General features: G+C 53.0%; 1 protein-coding gene and 1 non-coding gene across 2 annotated transcripts in view; both read left to right on the top strand.

Moving 5' to 3' along the window:
- The window catches only part of LOC143242055 (uncharacterized), a 77018-nt gene that overhangs the window by 48104 nt on the left and 18011 nt on the right, over positions 1-10903 (top strand). The window lies entirely within an intron of this gene.
- LOC143242105 (small subunit ribosomal RNA) overlaps positions 10156-10903 on the top strand; it is a 1803-nt gene continuing 1055 nt past the window's right edge. The window contains exon 1 of the ribosomal RNA XR_013022435.1: positions 10156-10903. This exon is cut by the window's right edge and continues 1055 nt beyond it. This is a non-coding gene — a ribosomal RNA (small subunit ribosomal RNA).

The raw sequence follows: 10903 nt of genomic DNA on the forward strand, positions 1-10903 counted from the left end.
GGCATGTCAGCAGGCTGTTGGCGGCAGGACTGTCGATTCGACTACCGGCACCCGCCGCCTACCGAGGTTATCGTCGGCATTTCGATTACCGGCTCCCGCCGAGTTCCGCAGTTTCTTTCTGCCCTTCGGACAGATTGGCCGTGGAACACGCTACGACGAGTTCGACGGTACTTCGGGTACCACGCGGAACTCTCCCGCATAAGCTCTCGCCTTTTACCGCACATAGAAAAGCCGTACTTTTGAGTAGTGATGGCATTAAATGTAGTTTCCTTCTATATATAGGGGACTGGTGAGCTTGACTGGAATCGACGATGGACGTAGCGTAAGCGTTATCGGCATGTCAGCAGGCTGTTGGCGGCAGGACTGTCGATTCGACTACCGGCACCCGCCGCCTACCGAGGTTATCGTCGGCATTTCGATTACCGGCTCCCGCCGAGTTCCGCAGTTTCTTTCTGCCCTTCGGACAGATTGGCCGTGGAACACGCTACGACGAGTTCGACGGTACTTCGGGTACCACGCGGAACTCTCCCGCATAAGCTCTCGCCTTTTACCGCACATAGAAAAGCCGTACTTTTGAGTAGTGATGGCATTAAATGTAGTTTCCTTCTATATATAGGGGACTGGTGAGGCTTGACTGGAATCGACGATGGACGTGGCGTAAGCGTTATCGGCATGTCAGCAGGCTGTTGGCGGCAGGACTGTCGATTCGACTACCGGCACCCGCCGCCTACCGAGGTTATCGTCGGCATTTCGATTACCGGCTCCCGCCGAGTTCCCGCAGTTTCTTTCTGCCCTTCGGACAGATTGGCGGTGGAACACGCTACGACGAGTTCGACGGTACTTCGGGTACCACGCGGAACTCTCCCGCATAAGCTCTCGCCTTTTACCGCACATAGAAAAGCCGTACTTTTGAGTAGTGATGGCATTAAATGTAGTTTCCTTCTATATATAGGGGACTGGTGAGGCTTGACTGGAATCGACGATGGACGTGGCGTAAGCGTTATCGGCATGACAGCAGTCTGTTGGCGGCAGGACTGTCGATTCGACTACCGGCACCCGCCGCCTACCGAGGTTATCGTCGGCATTTCGATTACCGGCTCCCGCCGAGTTCCCGCAGTTTCTTTCTGCCCTTCGGACAGATTGGCGGTGGAACACGCTACGACGAGTTCGACGGCACTTAGGGTAGCCACGCGGAACTCTCCCGCATAAGCTCTCGCCTTTTACCGCACATAGAAAAGCCGTACTTTTGAGTAGTGATGGCATTAAATGTAGTTTCCTTCTATATATATAGGGGACTGGTGAGGCTTGACTGGAATCGACGATGGACGTGGCGTAAGCGTTATCGGCATGTCAGCAGGCTGTTGGCGGCAGGACTGTCGATTCGACTACCGGCACCCGCCGCCTACCGAGGTTATCGTCGGCATTTCGATTACCGGCTCCCGCCGAGTTCCCGCAGTTTCTTTCTGCCCTTCGGACAGATTGGCGGTGGAACACGCTACGACGAGTTCGACGGTACTTCGGGTACCCACGCGGAACTCTCCCGCATAAGCTCTCGCCTTTTACCGCACATAGAAAAGCCGTACTTTTGAGTAGTGATGGCATTAAATGTAGTTTCCTTCTATATATAGGGGACTGGTGAGCTTGACTGGAATCGACGATGGACGTGGCGTAAGCGTTATCGGCATGTCAGCAGGCTGTTGGCGGCAGGACTGTCGATTCGACTACCGGCACCCGCCGCCTACCGAGGTTATCGTCGGCATTTCGATTACCGGCTCCCGCCGAGTTCCCGCAGTTTCTTTCTGCCCTTCGGACAGATTGGCCGTGGAACACGCTACGACGAGTTCGACGGTACTTCGGGTACCACGCGGAACTCTCCCGCATAAGCTCTCGCCTTTTACCGCACATAGAAAAGCCGTACTTTTGAGTAGTGATGGCATTAAATGTAGTTTCCTTCTATATATAGGGGACTGGTGAGGCTTGACTGGAATCGACGATGGACGTGGCGTAAGCGTTATCGGCATGTCAGCAGGCTGTTGGCGGCAGGACTGTCGATTCGACTACCGGCACCCGCCGCCTACCGAGGTTATCGTCGGCATTTCGATTACCGGCTCCCGCCGAGTTCCGCAGTTTCTTTCTGCCCTTCGGACAGATTGGCCGTGGAACACGCTACGACGAGTTCGACGGTACTTCGGGTACCACGCGGAACTCTCCCGCATAAGCTCTCGCCTTTTACCGCACATAGAAAAGCCGTACTTTTGAGTAGTGATGGCATTAAATGTAGTTTCCTTCTATATATATAGGGGACTGGTGAGCTTGACTGGAATCGACGATGGACGTGGCGTAAGCGTTATCGGCATGTCAGCAGGCTGTTGGCGGCAGGACTGTCGATTCGACTACCGGCACCCGCCGCCTACCGAGGTTATCGTCGGCATTTCGATTACCGGCTCCCGCCGAGTTCCGCAGTTTCTTTCTGCCCTTCGGACAGATTGGCGGTGGAACACGCTACGACGAGTTCGACGGCACTTAGGGTAGCCACGCGGAACTCTCCCGCATAAGCTCTCGCCTTTTACCGCACATAGAAAAGCCGTACTTTTGAGTAGTGATGGCATTAAATGTAGTTTCCTTCTATATATAGGGGACTGGTGAGGCTTGACTGGAATCGACGATGGACGTGGCGTAAGCGTTATCGGCATGTCAGCAGGCTGTTGGCGGCAGGACTGTCGATTCGACTACCGGCACCCGCCGCCTACCGAGGTTATCGTCGGCATTTCGATTACCGGCTCCCGCCGAGTTCCCGCAGTTTCTTTCTGCCCTTCGGACAGATTGGCCGTGGAACACGCTACGACGAGTTCGACGGCACTTAGGGTAGCCACGCGGAACTCTCCCGCATAAGCTCTCGCCTTTTACCGCACATAGAAAAGCCGTACTTTTGAGTAGTGATGGCATTAAATGTAGTTTCCTTCTATATATATAGGGGACTGGTGAGCTTGACTGGAATCGACGATGGACGTGGCGTAAGCGTTATCGGCATGTCAGCAGGCTGTTGGCGGCAGGACTGTCGATTCGACTACCGGCACCCGCCGCCTACCGAGGTTATCGTCGGCATTTCGATTACCGGCTCCCGCCGAGTTCCGCAGTTTCTTTCTGCCCTTCGGACAGATTGGCGGTGGAACACGCTACGACGAGTTCGACGGCACTTCGGGTAGCCACGCGGAACTCTCCCGCATAAGCTCTCGCCTTTTACCGCACATAGAAAAGCCGTACTTTTGAGTAGTGATGGCATTAAATGTAGTTTCCTTCTATATATAGGGGACTGGTGAGCTTGACTGGAATCGACGATGGACGTGGCGTAAGCGTTATCGGCATGTCAGCAGGCTGTTGGCGGCAGGACTGTCGATTCGACTACCGGCACCCGCCGCCTACCGAGGTTATCGTCGGCATTTCGATTACCGGCTCCCGCCGAGTTCCCGCAGTTTCTTTCTGCCCTTCGGACAGATTGGCCGTGGAACACGCTACGACGAGTTCGACGGTACTTCGGGTACCCACGCGGAACTCTCCCGCATAAGCTCTCGCCTTTTACCGCACATAGAAAAGCCGTACTTTTGAGTAGTGATGGCATTAAATGTAGTTTCCTTCTATATATATAGGGGACTGGTGAGCTTGACTGGAATCGACGATGGACGTGGCGTAAGCGTTATCGGCATGTCAGCAGGCTGTTGGCGGCAGGACTGTCGATTCGACTACCGGCACCCGCCGCCTACCGAGGTTATCGTCGGCATTTCGATTACCGGCTCCCGCCGAGTTCCCGCAGTTTCTTTCTGCCCTTCGGACAGATAGGCGGTGGAACACGCTACGACGAGTTCGACGGTACTTCGGGTAGCCACGCGGAACTCTCCCGCATAAGCTCTCGCCTTTTACCGCACATAGAAAAGCCGTACTTTTGAGTAGTGATGGCATTAAATGTAGTTTCCTTCTATATATATAGGGGACTGGTGAGGCTTGACTGGAATCGACGATGGACGTGGCGTAAGCGTTATCGGCATGACACCAGTCTGTTGGCGGCAGGACTGTCGATTCGACTACCGGCACCCGCCGCCTATCGAGGTTATCGTCGGCATTTCGATTACCGGCTCCCGCCGAGTTCCCGCAGTTTCTTTCTGCCCTTCGGACAGATAGGCGGTGGAACACGCTACGACGAGTTCGACGGCACTTAGGGTAGCCACGCGGAACTCTCCCGCATAAGCTCTCGCCTTTTACCGCACATAGAAAAGCCGTACTTTTGAGTAGTGATGGCATTAAATGTAGTTTCCTTCTATATATAGGGGACTGGTGAGGCTTGACTGGAATCGACGATGGACGTAGCGTAAGCGTTATCGGCATGTTCAAACGTTGCCGCCGACTAACCCCAATGGCCTCATTGCCTCTAGGAGAGATTCGCGATCGATCACGCGACGCGTCCGTTGGCGGGGTTGTGGAGGACGATGCGGACACTACCCGGTAGTTTTTAGGACGTTACGTGTACCTTTTTCGCTCAAAACTGAGGACCAATTTGACGCAACTCAGGGTTGCGATGCGGAACTGCCCGCATAGGCTCTCGCCTTTTACCGCACTTTCAAAAGCCGTACTAATGGGTTCTGATGGCATTAAATGTAGTTTCCTTCTATATATAGGGAGCATAGTCTGTCTGAGACGGACTTCAAAGGGAGGACGGCTTTAAGAAATTTTCTCCCGTATAGAGTGATGCCAAAGACGGCATGGATGTGAGGCGAGTTCGGTGAAATTTGGAAAGTGGGAGGAAATGGCAAAATCAGTTTGATAGTTAGAAACGTTGTTTTCAGCGTTCATTTTCACCACTTTTCACTCAAAACTGAGGACCAATTTGACGCAACTCAGGGTTGCGATGCGGAACTTGCCCGCATAGGCTCTCGCCGTTTACCGCACTTTCAAATGCCGTACTAATGGGTTCTGATGGCATTAAATGTAGTTTCCTTCTCTATATAGGGGGCATAGTCTGTCTGAGACGGACCTGAAAGGGAGTACGACTTTAAGAAATTTTCTCCCGTATAGAGTGATGCCAAAGACGGCATGGATGTGAGGAGAGTTCGGTGAAATTTGGAAAGTGGGAGGAAATGGCAAAATCAGTTTGATAGTTAGAAACGTTGTTTTCAGCGTTCATTTTCACCACTTTTCACTCAAAACTGAGGACCAATTTGACGCAACTCAGGGTTGCGATGCGGAACCGCATAGGCTCTCGCCTTTACCGCACTTTCAAAAGCCGTACTAATGGGTTCTGATGGCATTAAATGTAGTTTCCTTCTATATATAGGGAGCATAGTCTGTCTGAGACGGACTTCAAAGGGAGGACGGCTTTAAGAAATTTTCTCCCGTATAGTGTGATGCCAAAGACGGCATGGATGTGAGGCGAGTTCGGTGAAATTTGGGAAGTGGGAGGAAATGGCAAAATCAGTTTGATAGTTAGAAACGTTGTTTTCAGCGTTCATTTTCACCACTTTTCACTCAAAACTCAGGACCAATTTGACGCAACTCAGGGTTGCGATGCGGAACTGCCCGCATAGGCTCTCGCCGTTTACCGCACTTTCAAATGCCGTACTAATGGGTTCTGATGGCATTAAATGTAGTTTCCTTCTCTATATAGGGGGCATAGTCTGTCTGAGACGGACCTGAAAGGGAGTACGACTTTAAGAAATTTTCTCCCGTATAGAGTGATGCCAAAGACGGCATGGATGTGAGGAGAGTTCGGTGAAATTTGGAAAGTGGGAGGAAATGGCAAAATCAGTTTGATAGTTAGAAACGTTGTTTTCAGCGTTCATTTTCACCACTTTTCACTCAAAACTGAGGACCAATTTGACGCAACTCAGGGTTGCGATGCGGAACTTGCCGCATAGGTTCTCGCCTTTTACCGCACTTTGAAATGCCGTACTAATGGGTTCTGATGGCATTAAATGTAGTTTCCTTCTCTATATAGGGGGCATAGTCTGTCTGAGACGGACCTGAAAGGGAGTACGACTTTAAGAAATTTTCTCCCGTATAGAGTGATGCCAAAGACGGCATGGATGTGAGGAGAGTTCGGTGAAATTTGGAAAGTGGGAGGAAATGGCAAAATCAGTTTGATAGTTAGAAACGTTGTTTTTCAGCGTTCATTTTCACCACTTTTTCACTCAAAACTGAGGACCAATTTGACGCAACTCAGGGTAGCGATGCGGAACTATTCCGCTTGGTCCCTTGCCTTTTACCGCACTTTCAAATGCCGTACTAATGGGTTCTGATGGCATTAAATTTAGTTTCCTTCTCTATATAGGGGGCATAGTCTGTCTGAGACAGGATTGTAACATTGTGTTAAGCCTCCTCTCACCTTTTAACCCGGCGTGCCCGGGACCTGTGGGCTGGTCACGGCCCGTTTCCACAGGTGGTGAGTACTAGCGAAAACGACTGCCGATAGTGTTAAGAAATGGCCGAACAAAGAATGTAAGAGGCCGAGAGATATTGAATGAACGAACGTAATGGTGGATTGAAACAATATATTGGAGCGAAAAGAATGTTGCGAGAAGTGATGGTTTTAAGAACACTGTGCGGCGTTTTCCTAGTAAGTTTGTCGTTCTACCCGTCTCGGTGGATTCGGCACCACCTGTAACGGTGGTTTTTGACGTGCCTCGGTGGAAGAGGTTACTGTCGTAAAATATATGGGTAGCTGTTTCCCGTTCCCTCTCGGTCCGTGCGGGGATAAAAGCAGTACGTGCGTTCGACCGCACGCCTACGAGTTAATCCGAGCGATTAGCCGGTCTCAGTCAGAGACACACGGGATGCTGGACCCGCAGCGTGCTCTGCACGAGTCGTTGAATTTCAGCTTGTCAAACCAAGGGTCCGAGCGGCCCTTCCCTTTCACGGGGCATGTTATTTACGGTGACTGTTTCCCTTTCCTCTCGTTCCGAGCGGGGATAAAAGCAGTACGTGCGTTCGACCGCACGCCTACGAGTTAATCCGAGCGATTAGCCGGTCTCAGTCAGAGACACACGGGATGCTGGACCCGCAGCGTGCTCTGCACGAGTCGTTGAATTTCAGCTTGTCAAACCAAGGGTCCGAGCGGCCCTTCCCTTTCACGGGGCATGTTATTTACGGTGACTGTTTCCCTTTCCCTCTCGGTCCGAGCGGGGATAAAAGCAGTACGTGCGTTCGACCGCACCCTACGAGTTAATCCGAGCGATTAGCCGGTCTCAGTCAGAGACACACGGGATGCTGGACCCGCAGCGTGCTCTGCACGAGTCGTTGAATTTCAGCTTGTCAAACCAAGGGTCCGAGCGGCTCTTCCCTTTCACGGGGCAAGTCAATAACGGTGACTGTTTCCCTTTCCCTCTCGGTCCGAGCGGGGATAAAAGCAGTACGTGCGTTCGACCGCACCCTACGTGTTAATCCGAGCGATTAGCCGGTCTCAGTCAGAGACACACGGGATGCTGGACCCGCAGCGTGCTCTGCACGAGTCGTTGAATTTCAGCATGTCAAACCAAGGGTCCGAGCGGCTCTTCCCTTTCACGGGGCAAGTCAATAACGGTGACTGTTTCCCTTTCCCTCTCGGTCCGAGCGGGGATAAAAGCAGTACGTGCGTTCGACCGCACCCTACGAGTTAATCCGAGCGATTAGCCGGTCTCAGTCAGAGACACACGGGATGCTGGACCCGCAGCGTGCTCTGCACGAGTCGTTGAATTTCAGCTTGTCAAACCAAGGGTCCGAGCGGCCCTTCCCTTTCACGGGGCATGTTATTTACGGTGACTGTTTCCCTTTCCCTCTCGGTCCGAGCGGGGATAAAAGCAGTACGTGCGTTCGACCGCACGCCTACGAGTTAATCCGAGCGATTAGCCGGTCTCAGTCAGAGACACACGGGATGCTGGACCCGCAGCGTGCTCTGCACGAGCCGTTGAATTTCAGCATGTCAAACCAAGGGTCCGAGCGGCTCTTCCCTTTCACGGGGCACGTCAATAACGGTGACTGTTTCCCTTTCCCTCTCGGTCCGAGCGGGGATAAAAGCAGTACGTGCGTTCGACCGCACGCCTACGAGTTAATCCGAGCGATTAGCCGGTCTCAGTCAGAGACACACGGGATGCTGGACCCGCAGCGTGCTCTGCACGAGTCGTTGAATTTCAGCTTGTCAAACCAAGGGTCCGAGCGGCCCTTCCCTTTCACGGGGCATGTTATTTACGGTGACTGTTTCCCTTTCCTCTCGGTCCGAGCGGGATAAAAGCAGTACGTGCGTTCGACCGCACGCCTACGAGTTAATCCGAGCGATTAGCCGGTCTCAGTCAGAGACACACGGGATGCTGGACCCGCAGCGTGCTCTGCACGAGCCGTTGAATTTCAGCATGTCAAACCAAGGGTCCGAGCGGCTCTTCCCTTTCACGGGGCGTCAATAACGGTGACTGTTTCCCTTTCCCTCTCGGTCCGAGCGGGGATAAAAGCAGTACGTGCGTTCGACCGCACGCCTACGAGTTAATCCGAGCGATTAGCCGGTCTCAGTCAGAGACACACGGGATGCTGGACCCGCAGCGTGCTCTGCACGAGCCGTTGAATTTCAGCATGTCAAACCAAGGGTCCGAGCGGCTCTTCCCTTTCACGGGGCACGTGAACAACGGTGACTGTTTCCCTTTCCCTCTCGGTCCGAGCGGGGATAAAAGCAGTACGTGCGTTCGACCGCACCCTACGAGTTAATCCGAGCGATTAGCCGGTCTCAGTCAGAGACACACGGGATGCTGGACCCGCAGCGTGCTCTGCACGAGCCGTTGAATTTCAGCATGTCAAACCAAGGGTCCGAGCGGCTCTTCCCTTTCACGGGGCACGTGAACAACGGTGACTGTTTCCCTTTCCCTCTCGGTCCGAGCGGGGATAAAAGCAGTACGTGCGTTCGACCGCACGCCTACGAGTTAATCCGAGCGATTAGCCGGTCTCAGTCAGAGACACACGGGATGCTGGACCCGCAGCGTGCTCTGCACGAGTCGTTGAATTTCAGCTTGTCAAACCAAGGGTCCGAGCGGCCCTTCCCTTTCACGGGGCATGTTATTTACGGTGACTGTTTCCCTTTCCCTCTCGGTCCGAGCGGGGATAAAAGCAGTACGTGCGTTCGACCGCACGGCTACGAGTTAATCCGAGCGATTAGCCGGTCTCAGTCAGAGACACACGGGATGCTGGACCCGCAGCGTGCTCTGCACGAGCCGTTGAATTTCAGCATGTCAAACCAAGGGTCCGAGCGGCTCTTCCCTTTCACGGGGCACGTGAACAACGGTGACTGTTTCCCTTTCCCTCTCGGTCCGAGCGGGGATAAAAGCAGTACGTGCGTTCGACCGCACGCCTACGAGTTAATCCGAGCGATTAGCCGGTCTCAGTCAGAGACACACGGGATGCTGGACCCGCAGCGTGCTCTGCACGAGCCGTTGAATTTCAGCATGTCAAACCAAGGGTCCGAGCGGCTCTTCCCTTTCACGGGGCACGTGAACAACGGTGACTGTTTCCCTTTCCCTCTCGGTCCGAGCGGGGATAAAAGCAGTACGTGCGTTCGACCGCACGCCTACGAGTTAATCCGAGCGATTAGCCGGTCTCAGTCAGAGACACAAGGGATGCTGGACCCGCAGCGTGCTCTGCACGAGCCGTTGAATTTCAGCTTGTCAAACCAAGGGTCCGAGCGGCCCTTCCCTTTCACGGGGCACGTCAATAACGGTGACTGTTTCCCTTTCCCTCTCGGTCCGAGCGGGGATAAAAGCAGTACGTGCGTTCGACCGCACGCGTACGAGTTAATCCGAGCGATTAACGATTGTCTTTTGTTACGAAAGACGTTCTGTTCCCACTGCTGATGCGACGAGTTTCGGGTAACCATGCCGAGACATCGGAATATGCATCATTTTCGATATAGCTTAGTGTGGGTTGAGCTGTCCTCCGAAGGTCGGTTCTTCCTGATACGCCCTAGTTTGTTTCGTTTTATCGGAACTGTTGTTTTGGAGAACTCGTACTCTAGAGTGTGTAAGAGGTCTGTCTCGTGATTGGTGACACGAAGTAGACAGAGAACGGCAGGCGTGTATCTAGCCACGCGTCTGCCGATTCGAGTGGTGTTTCTACTCGCCGTTGGGCGGGTGGCTTGCACCGAACGAGAAAAGATACCTGGTTGATCCTGCCAGTAGTCATATGCTTGTCTCAAAGATTAAGCCATGCATGTCTAAGTACATGCCGAAATAAGGTGAAACCGCGAATGGCTCATTATCCAGCCGTTGTTCCTTAGATCGTACTTTCCTACTTGGATAACTGTGGTAATTCTAGAGCTAATACATGCAACAAAGCTCCGACCTCACGGGACGAGCGCATTTATTAGACCAAGACCAATCGGACCTCGGTCCGCAAATGATGGTGACTCTGGATAACTTTTGGCTGATCGCACGGTCTAGCACCGGCGACGCATCTTTCAAGTGTCTGCCTTATCAACTGTCGATGGTAGGTTATGCGCCTACCATGGTCGTAACAGGTAACGGGGAATCAGGGTTCGATTCCGGAGAGGGAGCCTGAGAAACGGCTACCACATCCAAGGAAGGCAGCAGGCGCGCAAATTACCCACTCCCAGAACGGGGAGGTAGTGACGAAAAATAACGATACGGGACTCTATCGAGGCCCCGTAATTGGAATGAGTACACTCTAAATCCTTTAACGAGGATCTATTGGAGGGCAAGTCTGGTGCCAGCAGCCGCGGTAATTCCAGCTCAATAGCGTATATTAAAGTTGTTGCGGTTAAAAAGCTCGTAGTTGGATCTCAGTTCTAGACAGGGGGTCCGCTTTGGCGGTTACTTCCTGGCCTAAACATCCTGCCGGTTTTCCCTCGGTGCCCTTGATTGAGTGTCTTGGGTGGCCGGCAAGT

This window comes from Tachypleus tridentatus, unplaced genomic scaffold, assembly GCF_004210375.1.
Source record: "Tachypleus tridentatus isolate NWPU-2018 unplaced genomic scaffold, ASM421037v1 Hic_cluster_1, whole genome shotgun sequence".
In the NCBI taxonomy this organism is placed as follows: Eukaryota; Metazoa; Arthropoda; class Merostomata; order Xiphosura; family Limulidae; genus Tachypleus; species Tachypleus tridentatus.